At 33.9% G+C, this 19,229-nt stretch overlaps 1 long non-coding RNA gene across 1 annotated transcript; it reads left to right on the top strand.

The window, feature by feature from the left end:
* Positions 1–1,832: 1,832 nt before the first annotated feature.
* On the top strand, positions 1,833–10,431 carry LOC116583543. The gene is made up of 3 exons (XR_004282773.1): positions 1,833–1,997; positions 10,188–10,213; positions 10,384–10,431. It is a non-coding gene; the product is annotated as an uncharacterized LOC116583543 (long non-coding RNA).
* Positions 10,432–19,229: the final 8,798 nt, after the last annotated feature.

Raw genomic sequence — 19,229 nt, 5'->3', positions numbered from 1 at the left:
CAACAAAGTTTATATCTTGGTCCCACTATACATCCATCTTGTGTTTCCTGGGTGTTCGGCTCCACATCATCCTCACTGATGAGTCCAGGCCAATGGACTCTACTTTTTGGAACATCACTTCTCATTCTGGCCAGCAGGAAGGGAACATGGTGATTTGTTCATGATCTCTTTAAGCAGGGGTTCGCACCTATGGTGTGTGGGACAAATCCAGCCTACTGTTTGTTTTATTAGAACACAACTGTACTCATTTGTCTGTGTGTTGTCTATGGCTGCTTTTGCAGAGTTGAATAGCTGTTACAGCTTGTATATGGCCCAGAAAGTCTCAAATACTGACTGTCTGTCCCTTTACATAAAAACAGTTTGTCAACACTGTTTTCAAAGATTCTTTCCAGAGGTAAACACACTGTATCTAATCACATTCCACCTGGGACAATAAGCCATGTGACCATTCCCACTGGCATTTTATGCAAAAGAAAAGCCTGATCCTGATCACTTACTGAAAACATGAGAACTTTCCAATTTAGCCCAAGAACATCTAGTTTGCTCTGTGCAGACTTAGACAGGGATAAGCCTAAGAGGTTTACCTACAAGCTGAGGTGTATTGATAATAAAATCTGTTTTATCCATTCATCGAGTGATAGAAGACATCAGATTTTCCTCTTGCAAATAGGCACGTAGGAAATAAATGTTATCTTTGGCAGTAGTAGACTGAAATTCCAAAAATATGAGTTCCTACTCTAGTTTTAATTCCAATACTGATTATTTGTGTGTGGCAGGCATTGTTCCTTGGTTGCTAACCCACTGACCATTTCCCCCTTCCTTCCTTGCTAGTAAAAGTCTGACTTCATTGGGGTAGCATCTTCCCTCCTTCTGCTTTGATCACTGTCCTGTGGTGATAAGGTATTTGGAGCTACAGCTATCTTATGACTGTGAAATGACAAGCCTGAGGACAAACAGTTCACACAGTAAAGGGGCAGAGTAGAAATTATGGTAAGAATATAGGTTCCTAGTGACTTAAAAGAACTGCCAGACTGACTCTGGAATCACTAACTCTCTTCTTGGTGAGAAGATTAAATCCTTCCATTGTTGGGGTGCCTGGTTGGCTCAGTCAGTAAGCGTCTGCTTTGGGCTCAGGTCATGACTCTTCTTCTTGGTGAGAAGATTAAATCCTTCCATTGTTGGGGTGCCTGGTTGGTTCAGTCAGTAAGCGTCTGCTTTGGGCTCAGATCATGACTCTGGAGACCCAGGATCGAGCCCCACATTGGGCTCCTTGCTCAGTGGGGAGTCTGCTTCTCCCTCTCCCTCTGCTCCCCACCCCGTGCTTGCTTGCTCTCTCTCTCTCTCTCTCTCTCTCATAAATAAATTAAAAAAAAACTTCCATTGTTTAAACCTCTCTAAATTGGGTGTTCTGTTACTTATGGCCTTCCAAATCCAAAGTGATAAACTGTGCCTTTGGACATACAATTATTTAACAATTTTAGATCTTGGGGCCTCTACTGGTAAAAGAGAGATAATTGTATTATCTTTCCTGAAGATTAAATTAGGTAATGCACATGTAGAGGAGTGGCTCAATCCTAGCTCCAGGCGACCTTGCATGTGTCCACATAGGCCATGTAGGCAAGGCTTGACCACAATTTGCTCTGAATCTTGGCAGAACACTCTGTGACTCTCCCAGGAACATGACAAGATGGGAGTCTTGTGAAGACTCTCACAAATCTGTTTCTCATCCACTTCCCTATCTTGTGGGAGGCTCCCTATCTTGCAGAAGTCTTCTATAAATCAGTTGATCATTCTCTCTGGTTCTAAGGAGTTACAAGACTTTCCAACTTTGCTCCACTCCAAGCTTCTGTGTAAATCTATGAAACTGTTCAGCTCCTCTATGACATAGTGAACCACCACTTGAGTCATTTGTCGTCTGGCTCCTCTGATTCAGTGTCATCTTGAGAACCCAGGGACATGTGAAGGTGAACCATGCTGATTTTGTTTTTGTTCCTTATGTAAGTAATGAAGTAGATCTATCTCTCTTTGATGTCTCTTTACTGATCAAATCTATGGAACTGGGGCAAACCAAACTAACAGCTGCCATGTGCAGGTGTTTATGGACACTTACCTGGCATGGAGAAAGGATTCACTTGATAAATATTAGGGGCATCTGGGTGGCTCAGTCGGTTAAGTGTCTGACTAGCTCGGGTGATGTTCCTGAGGTCCTGGGATGGAGTCCCACATGGGGTTTCCAGCTCAGCAGGGAACCTACTTCTCCCTCTTTGTCTGCTCCTTCCCCCACTCATGCTCGCTCACTCTCTCTCTCTAATAAACAAAATATTTTAAAAAATTGTTTGCTAGTCATTATAGTAATACTAATTGTATTATGTCAATTATGTTACTGAACATCCATTTTCTCCTATGTGAAGTGAGAATTACTTGGGAAGGAAATATTTTTCAGCTTTTATGTACCATTTATATATAAGATAGTAATATTTAGTTACTTCTTTTCTCAGGTCACTGGAGGCGAGGTTTTTTGGTTTTGTTTTGTTTTTAATTCATGGTTTTGATTTGTGATGTAAGGAAAATATAGTTTAAATATTACGCTCTATTGTATTTTATTGTAGAGGAGAATTCCATTTCCCAGACAGGCCCAAATCATGTGCTTTTTACTATAGTCACATCAAATTTTTTATCACAACTATTGAACTTTTCTTCTGACATCAGCAATATACATAGGTTCTGGTTTGTTGAGTTTGGTTCAAGTTAAAGAAAGTCAAATCCTATGTAAGAAAGTAACTGATCCTCCTTACCTGCTTCTCTTGTTCTAATACTCATTTCCAATCTCGGGAAAACATATTACAATCTGCCTGTTCCAAGGCTATGTACAGTGTTGCTATCTAAAAATCGTTCAGGGTAAATGACCATTATGACAAAACCAGCATGGAACATTTTTTAGATAAAACTTCAATACCCCAACACCTCAGTGAAGCAGAGTCTTGGTTATAGAAATGATCTTATGTACTATAAGACTGGTTTAAAAAGAAATTACATTTTTTTTATTTGAGCAAAGAATCTGTAATTCCATTTTAAATAACAGAATCTATTTTTTCTAATATTCACTATTAGATACCCCAAAAGTATATTATTTACATAACAACATGTAGTTTAATGTAATTTTATATAAAGTGGGAATCCAAACTTTTGAGCTGGAAGGGAGAGAACAGTTGATGAAAATAGAATAACAGGTGGCTGGATCTTTGTAAACTGCACTGTGTTTTCTGGGAAATATGTGTCATCTTTAGCAAGTGTATTTTACTTGGAAACATGGGTTTATATTTTTAAAGATGTTTCCTTTTTTCTACTAAGTCCCTTTCGACCCAAGAAGGAAAATATTATCACTAAGAATTTGATGTTCTGCAAAGAATACTATGTTATCAACAAGAAAATGAAGGATTTAATATCAGTATGTGCTTTTGTAGCTCACAAGGCAAACGCTGGTTTTATCAATGAGACTAAGGTATTATTCGTAAAATTTCGGTGCACTGCTTTGTGAACTATTAATTTTATACTACTAATTGACAGTACTAGCTACATAATAACAATAATGTTAAATAGCATCAGTAATTAGGAAAGAATATAAATGATGTAGCCACATTATGGATTCAGATGGTAAAGCTCCTGGTATGAAGTAAGACTCCTACCTTTTTTAAATTGGTGCACTCATTTGGACTTTTTACATTTATCTGTCAACTGATTTTCTAATGTTAAAACTCTTCTTACAGTATTAGGATCTCTTAGGATACATATTAATTTTATTTTATTTTTAGTTAAGAATTTTGCTTCTATGTTTGAGAGATTGACTTGTGATTTTTCTTTCTGCTGATGTCTTTGGCAGGTTTTTTTTTTTTTTTTTTTTTTTCCTATTTTTTTTTTTATTTCCAGCATAACAGTATTTGGCAGGTTTTGGTATTAAGTTTATGCTACCCAGATTATTCCCTCTTTTTTGATTCTCCATAAAAAGTATATATGTTACATATGTTCTTTGAATATCTGTAGATTATACCTATATAACTACCTGAGTCTCTATGTCTGTGTATGTGTGTTTAAGTGTGTTGATAAGGCATTTTTCAAAGAAACTGCTCATTTGTTTGGGCTTTGATGGTTATAAGCCTAGAGTTAATTATAATATCTGATCAACATTTTATCAGTAACTGCTATATTTTTAGTTATGTGTACTTTACGTTTTCAATATTATTTTGTTCTCACAGAGATTTATCCATTTCCTTATTCCTTCTGAAGAAGTAGCTGTTGACTTCGTTTGTCCTATTTTATCATTATTTTCTATTTCATTATCTCCTATTTGGTAACTTTTATCCTTGTCTTTGTTTTCTTTCATTCTCTGAGTTCACTTGACTGATATAACTCTTAAGTTAGGTAATTGGCTCATGTCTCTCCTCAAATAATTACTTAAGGCCATGTTTTCTCTCTGGATATTTGCTTTGACTTTACTACACCCACAAGTTTTGAAATGTATCATTTTCATTTGATGTGTAGTATTTTCATTTAGATCTAAAGATTTTCCTATTTCCATTACGATTTCTTCTTGACCCATGAGCTATTTAAAAGTGTATTTAAAAGTTCTCTAATTTTTAGGCTCCTTTATTAATCCTTTTATCCATGGATCTTTAACTCAATTGCATTGTGATAGAAGAACCTGGTCTACATAGTAATCCTTTGAAACTTATTGGGACTTACTTTATGGCCTTTTGTCTTGTTAATTATTGTATATGCTCTATATGTTTTCTCTAATATATTTGGGACACAACCTTATATATGTCCTTTAAATTGACCTTTTAAATTCTTATTTCAAATCTGCTTTCTAAATAAAGACCAGTGTCTAGCATTAGTGAAAACATATAATGATCCCATCTTGTTTCATTTATTCTTTTCCTATCCCCCAAACCCCCAACATTGCATCTCCACTTTCTTATATCAGGAAGAATCATATGATAGTTGTCTTTCTCTGAAAATTAAACTATTTATGATACATATTCATGTGTAAAAGCTAAAGAAAAGCCCAACATAGGTTTTTATAAAACATCAATGTACTTTTTACCTTAGGAAAGATTGATGGGCTTATGATTTGTAAGAGATAGATGGAGTCTTCTGGAATACTGGTAAGGTTCTATTTCTTGATTTGGATAGTGATTACATTAACTATTACACCACTCACTTATAATCATCTTATATGAATTTTTAGTGTTTCTTAATATCTACATGGAAAAGTAAAATTAAAAATATAATATGACAGAGGGTGAAAATTGTTAAGAAAATCTTAAAGCAGTATGTAAGTAACATGAAGCACTATGGCATATGTATGTATACTTAGTTACATAGAGTGGTCACAGAAGGCCTCCCCTTAAAAAGTAGCTATCAGAGACCTGTAGAAAGTGAAGGCTGGAACTAAGTGGATAGCTATGGAAATATCTCAGGCAGAGGAAAGAGGGAGTGACAACAGGGCAGTGAGATGAGAGTGTGTTTGACATTATCCAAGAAGAGATGGCGAAGAGATCAGTGGAACCGGAGAAGAGCAAGCAAGAGGAAAATGGTATGAGATGAGGTCAGAGGAGTAGCACAGAGAGCAGGGCCCTTCTAGAGTATGGCCTTTCTCTCAATAAAATGTGAAGGCATTGGAGGGTATCAAGTGGGGAATTGATACGACCGGACTTATTTTTTAGAAGGATTACCCTTGATGCCTTGTGGAAGAAACACTGCAGGGAAGCAAGGGCCAAAGCAGTAAAACCAGTGGGAATTTGTTGTTTTTGTTTATTTTATTTTGTCTTTTAATACAGAATATATTGTAACATGTTTTTCTGCTAATAAGAATGAGTGGGCATTCTTTGTAATTTCTAATTTGTCTTTGTCTGTCTTTGATTTTTTTTTTATTTAGGTAAACAGTCCATGAGGTCTTGAGTTGTTATTTTCAAAGATATATATCTTTCCTTTCTGTGTTTTATTCCTTTTTACGTTTTTTCAAGCCATTTTATCATACTAATTTGGCTCTTTGTTTTCCGATTCCTGCTTATGGTAGTTTGATTATACATGTATTTTGTAAGTATGAATTGTTAGCTTATGTTACCAGGGAGTTGTAGAAATCCTGAGTGTTGGCTTGAGGATGTTTCCATTTGTGCAGAATTTTCTTTTGCTTCTACTGATTACCCTAGGGTCAAAACAAAAACTAATCTCGACTCCTTTAATTGTTAGCTTGGAGTTTCCCAAATCTTCAAAGAATTTCCCATTCAAAGGTCATAAAAAGACAGAAAGGTATTTTTTGTTGTTGTTATCTTTGCTGCTGGTGAGCCATCTATTACTTAGGGAGTCTGGGCTTTCAGCAGGGATCTCAGTTCTTATTTCTCGCCTGTGTACGTACAAGCCTTGGTAGTCTGTTCTTGCATGGCCATTATCCACATTTCTTATAACTCTAGAGCAGCTATAGAACCAGTTTCACCTTGGCACTTTGTGTTTTCAGATCCCTATGTATGTTTTCCATATTAAATTTAATAAGAGCATTTATCAAGTGTATATTATGTAACACACATAGGGATCCGCTTTTTATATGCTTTAGCTCATTTTTACACCTTACAGTGTTATGGAGATGCACTGTTATTTTCCCCATTTTTAAAGGTTGGGAAAATGAGGTTCAGAAAAGATGATATGACTGAGGTTAATAGCTTGTAAGTGAAATTTTGTTAATTTTCTCTCTCTTTTATTAGGCTGTGTGTAATGAAGTCTATTGTTTATTACTGTTTACCATTTTATTAAGTTAGCCAGTTTATTAAACTGGCCTATAATAAACTGCTTACATAGACAGTACATAATATGATACATTTTCTCACACACACACACACACACACACACCCCATTCGCCACAATCAAGATAATGAGCATATTCTTCACCAGTAAAAATTTTCTCATGCCGCTTTATAACCATTCCCTACCATCCCTTCCACCCCTCCTCTTCCTCAGGTAACCCGTGATCTGCTTTTTGGCAATATAGATTAGTTTTTATTTCTTTTCTAGGAACTTATATAAATGCAATCAAATATGTACTCCTTTTTGTTTGGATATTTTTACTTAGCATAAAGATTTTGAGATGCATCCATATTTGCATTTATCTTTTTTCTACTGAGTAGCTCTCTGTTGTATGGATATACTGTAAGGTATTTATCTATTCACCTGTTTTTTTTTTAAAGATTTTATTTATTTACTTGACAGAGAGAGATCATAAGTAGGCAGAGAGGCAGGCAGAGAGAGAGAGGAAGAAGCAGACTCCCTGCTGAGCAGAGAGCCCGATGAGGGGCTCCATCCCAGGACCCTGGGATCATGACCTGAGCCAAAAGCAGAGGCTTAACCCACTGAGCCACCCAGGGACCCCTATTCACCTCTTGATAGACATTTGTGATGTTTCCAATTTTGGGCTGCCATGAACAAAGCAGATAATCAAAAATTTTAAACAAACAAATATTTTTATATATGCATAATTTCATTTCTCTTGGGTAAATACCTAGAAGTGGAATGAATAAATCCTATACAGGATATATATAGAACTTTTTAAGAGAAAAAAATTGTTTTCCAAGGTGATTGTGCCATTTTAAATCCTCACCAGTAGTATAAAAAAGAGTTTCAGTTGCTACTCATCCTTGTAAGTACTTGTTATGGTTTCTCTGTCTAGTTTAAGTGATTTTTATGTATTTATTTGCCAATTGTATGTCTTCTTTGGTGAAATGGGTTTTGTTGTTGTTGTTTTTACCTCTTTTGTCCATACTTCATTGAGTTATTTGTTTTATTATTAGTTAATTGTAATAGTTGTTTATAGATTCTAAATGGAAATTCTTTGTTGAATATAAGTTTTGCAAGTATTTTCTCTCATTATATAGCTTGTTGTTTCATTTTTTAGTGCTTTTTGAAGAGCCAAACTATTTAATTCTGATGAAGTCCAATTACTTAAAAAAATCTTTTTAGAATATTGTATCATATTGTAGAAATCTTTGCCAAACCCAAGTGTCTTAGGAATTTTTTTTCCTGTTTCCTACAGAAGTTGTAGTTTTAGCTCTTACATTTAAATCAGTGATCCATTTTGGGATTTTTTTTTTTTTTGTATATGATGTGAAGTAAGTGTAGAAGTTCATTTCTTTCAGCATATGGCTATGCAATTATTTCAGCATCATTTTTTGAAAAGATGATTTTTCTCCATAGAATTGCCTTAATATGTTTATCAAAAGCCAACTGATAGGGTTAAAAGATTTTATTTATTTATTTATTTATTTGAGAGAGAGCGTAGGAGAGAGAGCAAGAGCCAGGTGAGGGGCAGAGAGTGAAGCAGACTCCCCACTGAGCAGGGAGCCCAATGTGCAACTCAATCCTGGAGACTCCAGGATCATGACCAGAGCTAAAGGCAGATGCTTAACCGCTTAACCCTTAACCAACGAAGCCACCTAGGCACCCAAGTCAACTGATAGTTTATATATGAGTCTATTTCTGAACTTTCTTTTTGTTGGTTCCACTGGTATATCTAACTTTATTGCCAATGTCACAGTGTCTTGATTATAATAGAAGTATAAGACTTTAGGTCAAATAGTATAAGTCTCCCTACTTTGTTCTTTTCCAAAATTTTGCTTTGTTAGACATTTTGTATGTAAATTTTAGATTTATCTTGTTAATTTCCATAAAAACTGTGCTAAGATTTTGACTACTAGAATTTTTACAATGAATTGTTAGATCAGTTTAGGGGAGAATTGGCACATTAGCAACTTTGAGTATTCTAATCCATGATTATGTTATATTGCTTCATTTATTTGGGTCTTCTTTAATTTCTCTTGGCAGTGTGTTGTAGTTTTAAATGTGGAAGACTTCTATATCCTCAGTGAAATTTATCTCTGTGTATTTTATACTTTTGATGTTGTTATAAATAGTAATTTCAAAAATTCAACCTCTGAAGTACAATTGATTTTTGCATATTGAATTGGTGTAAGTCAATACTGATTATATACAGATCAATTGTGGTTATATACTGACTATATAAAATGTGGTATATTGGTCACATATTAATATGTTTCACATATTTATTATCTTGAAAAGTTGTTAATTTCACTAATTGGTTCTAATAGCACTTTTGAGCATTATAAGATTGTCATACTTATCATTATGTCATCTCTAATTAAAGATAGTTTTGCTTCTTTTCTAACCTGGATGTCCTTAATTTTGTATTTTCTTACTAAACTGTGTAGAATGACCAGAAAAATCTTAAGTAGATGTTAAATGAGTAGACATCCTTATCACTAGTTCAGGAAAAGATCCAAATTCAAAATTCTGAGTACAGTTTTTACTGAATGGATAATGCTTTCACACCATTGCGTAGTTGAACTATTGTAAGTCAAACCATAGTAAGTTGAGGAAAGTCTGTAAAGTTTTAAAAAACCTTTTTTGGTGTCACAGTAATACTAGTTTCAGAAAATGATTTGAGAAGTATACCCTTTGTTTCAATTTTCTGGAAGAATTTGTATGAAATTGGTATTATTTCTTATTTAAATGTTTGGTAGAATTCACCAGTGAATCTATTTGGACTTAAGACTTTTTCAGATTAAAAAAAAATCTACAAATGAATTTTTATTAAAAACATATATTTGACTAGCATGATTATAGTTGGTGTTTCATTTTAAGTGCAGTAATGTTTCATTTCATCCACATTTCCAGGAAACCCAGGAGTGTATTTATATTTGAAGAGTGACTAAATGATGCACATTGATTTTATTATATAACCTCATAGTGTAATAATAATATATAGGCTTAAGGATATATACATTTTTTTCTCTTTAGCTAAGAGATTTTGTTGAGTGGGATTTTAACATTCATCATTCTTCAGCGTTAATCTAATGTGTTGTAATTCTGAAATCACCTAATTTCATGCTAAAACATCTAATGTGAATTATGGATGTTTGCTTTATGTTAATGTAAGTTTCTAATTTTGATATATTACCTGGGTTGAGGAAGGAAATGAGGTAAGGAATGGGAATATTCTTACTATATTTCTGAACATGTTGTGGTGAATTAGTGATTATGCCCACTTAGTGGTACCTCGGTTTTAAAAATATAGTATTAATAATCACTATAGTCACAATAATCATTCTACTGTTTTCCCATAGGTTAAGAAATAACTCTTCTTCATAAGGTAGGTTGAGATAAAAAGGGCCTCCCCTGGCCCTACCCATCTAAGAATCTGTTTTTATGGCAAGGGTAAAAATTTGTACCTTTGATAGAATCAGTAGTTGCAGAAATGACTTCAAATGAGCTTCTATCTAATGATAACATGACAAATATATTTCTTGTGTTGCTGAACAGGATATACTGCTATTAAAATATCCAAATGAAGCAAATTCAAATATATAGGTGAGTACATTTCTTTTCCCTTTCCCCAAAACATCTGTATATCATTTTTTAATTTTTTTTCATTTTATTCTTTCAGTGTTCCAAGGTTCATTGTTTATGTACCACACAAAGTGCTCCATGCAATCCGTGCCCTCCTTAATACCCACCACCAGGCTCACCCAACCCCCCACTCCCCTCTCCTCTAAAACCCTCAGTTTCTCAGAGTCCACAGTCTCTCATGGTTTGTCTCCCCTCCAATTTTCCCCAACTCACTTCTCCTCTCCATCTGTATATCATAATGCCAACTTTCTACAGTGTTAACAATTCAATTGAGTAAATTTGAAAATCAAATTGGCTTTATTCAATGATGAATTGGGCAGCATCCCATCTAGCAATAGAAAGGAGCTCCACCAAGCTGTGGAAAATTTTTAAAGGCATGAAGGTAGGTGGAAAAAGGAAAATACTAGCAAAGAATATGTTGTTTCCTAAGGGGAATAGAAGGGTCTGTTGGGTGGACTACCTCACTAGCGCTAACCAGGTAATTCCAGGGTGACTGGATAAAGGTTATATTCCTGAGCTATTGAAGCTACAATTTGATTAGGTATCAAGTCTGGGATTGCTGGCATGAGGTTTAGTGTAAGTGACACAATTTAGGGCTTGCTATCTCCCTTTTAACAATAATATATTCCATGGAAATTGAGAGTTAACAAGGGAGTTTGTTTTTTTTTTTCCTAAACCTAACAAATACATATCGATCTAATTAATTAAAATAAATGGTTTATATTACATATCAAGCACTAAGTGCAAGAGCTTGTGCTTAATAGACTGAATAACCTAAGAAAGGCTATTGGTTTGTTCTTCTGAAACTTCAAATATTTATAGTCAGAATGGTAAAGGTTATGAACACTCCATATTATATAGAGGCAAATTTCTATCAAAGACTAGGCAATTTTCTCTAAATTTGTACCTCAAAGGGATGTTTTTTATCATTCCAAGGAATTATGTAGTTATCGACACACTGGATATGTTAAAGACTGTGACTGCCCAACTCCAAAGATGGTAGAAGATTAGACAAGTCGATTGTGCGAAAATGTGTTGTTAAAATAAGCTAGCCAATTTAACCCTGTATTTCTCAATTTAAAAAAAAAAATAAGAGGGTTTGTGAGATTTCATTTATATACTTCTACTAGTTATTGTATTTTGAAGATAACTTGTAGAGGAAATGTCAACATAGAAGATTAATAGACGATAGTCTCTTTAATATAAGGACTGTGACTAATTATCTTTATTTCTTTAACCTAGCATTGTACCTAGAATTCATAGTTTTCATTTATTTATTTATTTATTTATTTATTTATTTATTTGTTTGTTTTAAAAATATTTTATTTTATTATTTATTTGACAGACAGAGATCACAAGTAGGCAAAGAGGCAGGCAGAGAGAGTGGGAAGCAGGCTCCTTGCTGAGCAGAGAGCCTGATGTGGGGCTCGATTCCAGGACCCTGGGATCATGACCTGAGCTGAAGGCAGAGGCTTAACCCACTGAGCCACCCAGGCGCCCCTCATTTATTATTTTATTAATTTATTAATTTACCAATCATTCATTCCTTTATTAGGGAGATCTACCCCTACCTGGAGTAAGTATGTCTGTGGTAAACATCCATAGCACCTTATTCTGTACTTCCCTCTGACTCTCTCATACTTGCAGTAGCTTGTTTACTTGCCTGCTTTACTTACTCAGCTGTGAACTTCAGAAGTGGAGATGTTCATGAGTACTGTCATTTATTTAACACATGGTACACACTAGGTGCTCTGCTAAGTTTTCACATCGATTATAGCTAAATCAATCATAAGAAAACCTGTATGAGGTGGGTATCACTATTTCTACCTTACAGACAGGGAAACTGAATTTCATGGAGATTAATATCTATTTTATTCACTCATTTATTCATTTATCAAGTATTTATCATATGCCTACCAATTCTGCCATATTTGTGTAAGTCCCTGGAGATACAGTAGTTCAGCTAAAGCAGGCAGGGTTTCAAACTTCATAGAACTTACTACTTTGTGTTAGAAACAGACTTTAAACAAATGACAAAACAAATTTCTGTGATACTACAATGAGTGTTATGAGACTGAAGAATACATGATCAAGAATTGATATTTACAGGGAAGTCCCTGAAATCTTTCCTAAAGGAAGGACATGTCATTTGATGTTTAAAGGATTTGTAATAAATAGCCAGGTTAAGATATGAATTAAAAAAAAAATTTCTGAGTAGAGGGAACAATATGGATGAAATACCAATGCAGCTATAGTAAAGACTATTGATATTTAAAGAGCAATAGGATAATCAAAGAATTGAACAGTTAGAGAATGCATTTTACAAATAAATTATGTGGACAAATGTATTACATATACCATAAGAATAATTTATAGGCATTTTGAAGTTATAATTAGCATGGTATATTTCTGTGGCTTTGTTGTAAGAATGAGGATATCCTATACATTCAGTATAACATGCATAGACATTGAGTGCAGTTGTTAAAAATCTGAACTAAGCTATTATGAACCAAAATAAATAAATTTTAATGAAGCGTTAAATAATTGGAATTTGTAAAATCAAAATCGTTTGTCAACATTATCTCAATTTAATCAGTATTTGTTTTAAAACTTTTCCACTTAGTACAGAAAAAGTCCTTTATTTTCACTTTTTAATAAAACCTCAGTTGTTACTTGCCTTTCTTTAGTTTCCCCTTCCTCCCATTTGGAAGCCTATGTGACAATAGCAACTCATATTACATTAGAAATTCCAAGGAGTAGGTGTCTAGGCAACAGAATGGAAAATAAATGAAGGACTATATCTGTCTTTTTGCTTCTCTCAATCTATAATTTACTTTAACATGGCTATTCATCATGGGGATATCTAGGCAATGGATATAACAGGCAAGAATAACTGATAATGGCTCAGTGAATGGATTTCAGTTGTCTTTTTTATGTTCAGTTGCATATTCAGAGCTGTTTATTCAGCTAGAAACTATGCTGTTCCATAGAGCATGATTTTTGCGCATGCCTTTGTGTGTATGTGTGTGTCTATATATATGTCTTTTCTATGGCAATGAGATTAAATATATTAACATTTTAAGCTATTATAAATACTGTTATTCAGTCCTTTCAGTGTGACTAATTACAGATTAGGAAACTGAGAGCAACATTATTAATGCACATCTACTATGTTCCAGGTATAGTATGAGTCCTTTAAGCTACAATTATTAGCTCTGTTTTCCTGATGAGGAAAATGTGACTCTTGGGGGTTAAGGAATTTTTCTGGTATCTCCTAGCTCGTTGGTTGATAAGGCTAGATTAGAATATAGGTGTGCATACCTCCACAGTTTATATATATCATGCTATATTAGAAAATTCATGTGACTCTCGATACACCATAGAATAGTAAGCAAAGGTACTGGGACGCTAACCACAAGCATATGTATGACTCTTAGTTCTATTTGGTAAATATTATACCTATAATAAGATGTAATATCATATCTCTTATTAAATTGCGATACCATTTTGAGAAGAAAATGATAAATTTTGGCAGGTTTAAATTATTTTGAATGTAACCATTCAAATGTTACAATTGGATTTCAAAGAAATCTTTAGTTAAAATTATCGAATGCACTCCTGAGTTTCTTTTCCTTTATTAGGTATTAAACAAATGTTGATTTTTGTTTGGAATTATTTTATTGAAAATTAAAGAAGCTTCTGTTTTAACTTATTTAACGCTCAACTGACTGAGCCACTCAGGTGTCCCCTGTTTTAGTTTATTTAATTTATATGGAACACTTCCCTTGCAGCTCTGTATGTTAAATATTCTACTCTACAAAGGACCACTTCATGTTATAACCCATGATACAATTTAAGATGTAAATCACAATTTGAATGAATAATAATGTAAATTACTCAAATTGATGAAATAATGCTAAATGACCATTTTCCTTGATTGACATGCATTACCCATTTACCACTGGAAGAAACTCTATCATATTAACTCTATGAGCATTGATTAGTGCTGATGGAATTTTATTTCCCTCTAGTCATTAGTCTTATGTATATATGTTCCCGTTGTACCTTTCAACAGAAACTCCTTTATTTATGCAGAAAACAACTGCTGCCTTTAAGTAGGGGCTCATTTTAAAGAAAGTTAATACTATCATCATTCCTTTTAAGTCAAAGCATTAGGGGGATACTGTATTAATTTTGGGAAATATACCCGATGGAAAATTCACAAGCGATTGTGAAGAATTTTGATGACATGGCAAAATGAAAAAAGTTGAAAATCAGAAATCAAAATTGTATTTGCAGGTTGATCTCAACCTACTTACATATACATATAAAGAAAGAATAGACAGAAATTAGAACTATGATAATTTTTATTCTCTGTATTATACTTTTAGTTATTTTCCAATGAAACAAACACTATTCATTAGATGCAGTTTTAAAAATATGGCAACTAGGGAAAACAGAATCTGAGCATAATTTGAAAACCTGAAAACAAAGGTTTTGCCTTTTTTAAAGGTTTTTTTCTTTATTTTGTTTTATTTTATTTTATTTTATTTTATTTTTTCAGTGTTCTAAGATTCATTGTTTATGCACCACACCCAGTGCTCCATGCAATCCATGCCCTCTATAATACCCACCACCTGGTACCCCAACCTCCCACCCCCACCCCTTCAAAACCCTCAGATTGTTTTTCAGAGTCCATAGTCTCTCATGGTTCACCTCCCCTTCCAATTTCCCCCAACTCCCTTCTCCTCTCCATCTCCCCATGTCCTCCATGTTATTTGTTATGCTCCACAAATAAGTGAAACCATATGATAATTGACTCTCTCTGCTTGACTTATTTCACTCAGCATAATCTCTTCCAGTCCCATCCATGTTGCTACAAAAGTTGGGTATTCATCCTTTCTGATGGAGGCATAATACTCCATAGTGTATATGGACCACATCTTTATCCATTCGTCTGTTGAAGGGCATCTTGGCTCTTTCCACAATTTGGCGATTGTGGCCATTGCTGCTATGAACATTGGGGTTTTGCCTTAGTAGCGTATTAATACTAAGAGTCTCACTGAAGATCTAGTTTCTAATCTTCCTTTTGTCTTCTTTTTCTCTCTCCCTTACTCTTTCCTTATTTTCTCCCATATTTATTGCATTGCTTAAAGTACTTTCTTTTGATTATTTTATTATTATAAAAATGCAGATTCATTCCATAAATTATATCCTGCTCTTTTCTGCAGGAAAACAAATTATCCATATGTTGACCCTTTCTTCTCTATCTTCACCCACTTCTGTACTCTTCCCTCTTGTCATATTCTTTTCTCTCTACGAGTCCTATGCTTTTTTGCTTCTCAGGCTTATTTCCACACGACTGATTTAATTTTTTACAGTAATAATATTGGTTAATGCCTAACCTTATGCAATTTTAAATTCTTTTATGGCATTTACAATTAACCCATGTTTATTGTTTATCTCATCCAGTGTCCTGTGCATCTTAATATATTGTTTCATCTCAATTTCCATCTCTTGCTTTTGAGAATACATGCTTTCTCTTATTTAACTGAGAACCAAGAGCAGATGATAGGTCTTTTCAAATTTGAAACTCTTCAGACTTTCAGTTCAAAATAACAAACTGAGTAAATATGCTTAACTATTCTCTTCCAATCCCTGTTAAACTTAAAAGAAAATATAATATTAAGAAAAAATATCAGGGATATAAACTATATAAAGGTATTACTCACAAGTAGGAAACATTGATTATTTTCTTCAGAGTACAGTCCAGAACATAAAAGATTGAGAGAAGAGCAATGCAACCCATGTGTCTTTCTGATACTAGACAGAACCCTGAGACAGCCTCAACTTCAGAGCAGCAGGGCCTAGAGGAGAGGACAGAAAATTGGGTAGTTTGGGGATCCAACTCCAATGCATCAGTGTATGGGTACAAGCACTGGGAATGAGTATCCAATTCCACCTCAGCATTTTCTTGACCTGGACAGCATTTGATGCTGCCCTCATGGGTTCCTGACATGAGTAGTCATTTGATTTAGAAAATAGAAGCACTATTCCAACTAACCATAAGCCTTCACAACAAAGAATTACATATTCTGTTAATTTTATGTGCTCAGCTTAAATATCACTTCCATGTCTGCTGATGGCCAAAGAGGTGTAGAAGTAAACATCAGGAACCCTAGTTCACAGGCAGGGAGAAGAAAGCTGTGAAGCTTTCCCTTTGCCTATGACTCTAGCCTCATCTTAATACCACTCTTGATCTTCTACTTGTTCAATGTTATGAGTCTTTCCGACCCCTTTCAGTTCCTTGAGAATACCAAATTGTTTCCCAAGCGGGACATTTCCTGTGCTATAACATTTGACTGGAGCACTTTTCCCTCCACTTTTCTTTCCCAAAGTCATAATTGTAAATCTCAACTTCAATGTCACTTACTCACCTAGGAATAGCCTGACTACCCAATCTTAAGCTTCCTTCTCAAATCCAGGATTCTCTTTAAAATAACCCTATTTCGTTCATTTACAACATTTCTAGCAATTACTAATTTACTGTCTGTGTAGATATTTGTTAAATGACTGTCTTTTCTACTAGACTCTAAACTTCATGAGGGCAGTAGTCATATCTAATCACTTTGTCTCTAGCATATAGCGCAATGTCTAATAAATACTGAAAATATTTGGTAAATGAATTAATTTTTAATTATATATATTTGACTCCAACTATTATTCTCCTCCTATTTTCAGTGGAAAAGAAGCCCTTGGATTTGGCAAATAAATATTAAATTTGACAAATAATAGATTTATAAAATAATAAATTACTAAAATGATAAAATAAAATTTTCTGTTTTCTTCTCAGCTAGACCCAAAATATTAGGAAAAATGTCACAAAATCTGAGAGAGAACATTTCACAAAAGCTACCTCCTTTCCCTTAAATCTATTCCCTGGTCAAGTTAATTTCATAGTGAATTATTTCAAATAGGTAAAGGTCTAATAATTTTGATACTACTTAAACTGTTACAAAATATAGGAAGAGAATGAGAGCTGCCAATTTTTTTAGGAAATTGGCAAAATGTTGAGACTCAAAAATAGAAGACAAAAAGAAAATCCCAGAAGATATTAATGTATAAATCCTAAACAAAATATTAGTAAGAGAATCCAGTGGTGCTTTAAAAGATTAATTTACCACAGCTAAACAGGATTTATTCAGAATGTGGGGATTATTTAATACTTGGAAAGCATTAATATATTTATGTATTTCACCATATTAGTAGGTCAATTCAGATTTGTTTTATTGTTGGTGACATAGGAATAGATGGAAGCTTCCTTAACAAACTCATTTGTGGGATGCTGAAAACATTCTCATTAAAATCAGAAATGAGGCATTGATGCTGACTATCTTGTTTTCCTGAAAGTTCTAAAAGGACTAGTCAATGCAAATGTGAATAGAGAAGAGGATAAAATAAGAAGTAAACATTAGAAAAGAGAGCAGAGAATAAGCAATGTGCAGATGATGGGAAGATATACTAGGTGATTCAAAATATAAATCTGCTGATTTATACTAAAAACTGCTAGATGAGAAAATTTAGCATGTTGATCACAAAGCCAACATATAAAAACCAGTAACTTTTTGACATACTAATGATAACTATTCAGAAAATGCAGAAGGACAGATTCTCTTTCCCATAGCAGCAACATGACAAAACAGAACGGAATAGTACTTACACAAATTATACAGACCCTATAGAGAAAATGCAACTAGCAATGGAGTTTTGAATAAAAATTCAGCAAATGTAAAATAAAACTAGTTGGAAACTCTGAAACTCTTTTTAAATAATTCTTGGTATAAAGGAGTAACCCAAGCTTTAATGTTTTACTTTATGGGAAATCACAGGAATTAATCACACTGCAATTTAAACCACAGAGAATGTGACAAATTCTGTAGTTAGAGAAGAATTAATAGCTTTAAATGTTCTTATTTAAATACAAGAAGACTTGAAAATAAATTAAGCATTCAATTCAGGAAACTAGGAAATAAAAGAAACAAGGATAGCAGGCAGTAAGATTTGAAAAAGATAGCAGAGCAATTCATTAAATTTAATTATCAGTAGAATAAAATTGTGGGGTCACTAAATAAAAAGATCTTGGTTTTCTCTAGTTCCATCCATGTTGTCGCAAATGGCAAGATTTCATTTCTTTTGATGGCTGCATAGCATTCCATTGTGTATATATACCACATCTTCTTGATCCATTCATCTGTTGATGGACATCTAGGTTCTTTCCATAGTTTGGCTATTGTGGACATTGCTGCTATAAACATTCGGGTGCGGAGGGAGACAAACCATAAGTGACTCTTAATCTCACAAAACAAACTGAGGGTTGCTGGGGGGAGGGGGATTGGGAGAAAGGGGTGGGATTATGGACATTGGGGAGGGTATGTGCTTTGGTGAGTGCTGTGAAGTGTGTAAACCTGGTGATTCACAGACCTGTACCCCTGGGGATAAAAATATATGTTTATAAAAAATAAAAAATTAAAAAAAAATTATTTCAAAAGAAAAAAAGATCTTGGTTTTGAAAATGAAAGACAAATGAATACGTTTAAAGAAGCAATAAAAATGAAAGAGTAAAGATATATAAGATTTAAGATATATAAGATATAAGGTCAATATTGTCGCCACAAATAAAATATGATAATAAATATGTACTATTGTAGACTAATAAATTTGAAAGCTCTGATTAAAAGGGTTATTTTCTCAATGAATAT

The sequence above is a fragment of the Mustela erminea genome, chromosome X (assembly GCF_009829155.1).
Source record: "Mustela erminea isolate mMusErm1 chromosome X, mMusErm1.Pri, whole genome shotgun sequence".
Lineage (NCBI taxonomy): Eukaryota > Metazoa > Chordata > Mammalia > Carnivora > Mustelidae > Mustela > Mustela erminea.
The sequence above is the reverse complement of the archived record's forward strand: the minus strand, read 5'-3'. Positions and strand labels throughout refer to the sequence as shown.